The sequence below is a fragment of the Mandrillus leucophaeus genome, unplaced genomic scaffold (assembly GCF_000951045.1).
Source record: "Mandrillus leucophaeus isolate KB7577 unplaced genomic scaffold, Mleu.le_1.0 Scaffold1252, whole genome shotgun sequence".
Lineage (NCBI taxonomy): Eukaryota > Metazoa > Chordata > Mammalia > Primates > Cercopithecidae > Mandrillus > Mandrillus leucophaeus.
Window position 1 is genome coordinate 336,368 of NW_012100899.1, and position 1,497 is coordinate 337,864.

Consider the following 1,497-nt stretch of genomic DNA (forward strand, 5'->3'; position numbering starts at 1 on the left):
TATTTCTTTTTCAGGATATTCTAAAGAGTGTTCCCAAATGTCCTTTCTCAGATTCCACAGAAACAGTGATTTCAAACTGCCCAATTGAAATAATGATTTAACTCTATGAGATGAATACAAACATCACAAAAAGGATGCTCAGAAAGGTTCTCTCAAATTTTCGATGGAAGACAGTTCTTTGCTCACCACAGGCCTCCAGTTGCCACTTAATACCCCTTTACAGAATCCTCAAAGACCCACTTTCCAAACTGGGAAATGTAGAGTTAGCTTTAACTCTGTGAAATGAACGGACATGTCAGAGAGTAGTTTCTTAGAATGCTTCTTTCTGGGTTTTATTTGACGACATTTCACTTTTCATCTTAGTCTTCAATTTGCTCCAATTATCACTTTTTTAGTTTTACAGGAACAGTATTAAAACTGTGGCTTATGAGAATGAAGGTATAACTCCCTGAGTGAAATACACACATCACCAAACACTTTCTCAAAAAACTTCTCTCCAGTTTTTATCTGATGATATTTCCTTTTTCACCATAGACCCTAATGTGATCCCGAATATTCCTTCACGGATCCATCCATGACGGAGTTTCCAAGCTGTGGAATGTAAAGAAAGCATTATCTATGTGAGATGAATAAACATAGCAAAAAGCAGATCCACAGAAAGCTTCTTTCCAGTTTTTTTCCTGAAGATATTTCCCTTTACACCATAGTCCTGAACGTGCTCCTGAATGTCCCTTTGTGGATCCGTCCATGACAGAGTTTGCAAGCTGCATAATGTAAAGAAAGCTTTATCTATGTGAGGTGAATACACATATCAAAGAGCAGTTTCAGAGAAAGATTCTTTCGAGTTTTTGTTTGAGGGTATTTCCCTTTTCACCATAGACATCAACATGCTCCTGAATATCATTTGGCACCTTTTCCTCCAAAAAGGTTTCTCCGATGCTGTATGAGAAGAGAGGTAAACCCTGTGAGTGCAATGCACACATCACAAAGCAGTTCCTCATAAAGCTTCTCTCCAGTTTCGGTCTGAACATATTTCCTTTTTCACCATAAGCTGCAAAGCACTCCCGAATATCCCTTCACACCCTAAACATAAACAGGGTTACAAAACTGCTCAATGACAACAGAGGCGTACTAAGCGAGAGGAATTAAGAAGACAGAGCAGTTTCACAGAAAGCTTCCTTCTGGATTTTACCTGAGGATAATTCTTTCTGCATATTCTAAGGAGCGTTCCCAAATGTCCTTCCTCAGATTCCACAAAAACAGTGATTTCAAACTGCTCAATCCAATGAATGGTTTAACAATATGAGATGAATACACACATCACAAAGCAGTTGCTCAGAAAGCTTCTCTCCAGTTTTCATCGGAAGATGTTTCCTTCTCACCATAAGCCTCCGGGGCCCACTTAATATCCCTTCACAGATTCCTAAAAGACAGAGTTTTCAAACTGGGCAACGTAGAGTAAACTTTATCTCTGTGAAATGAATGCACATATCAGAG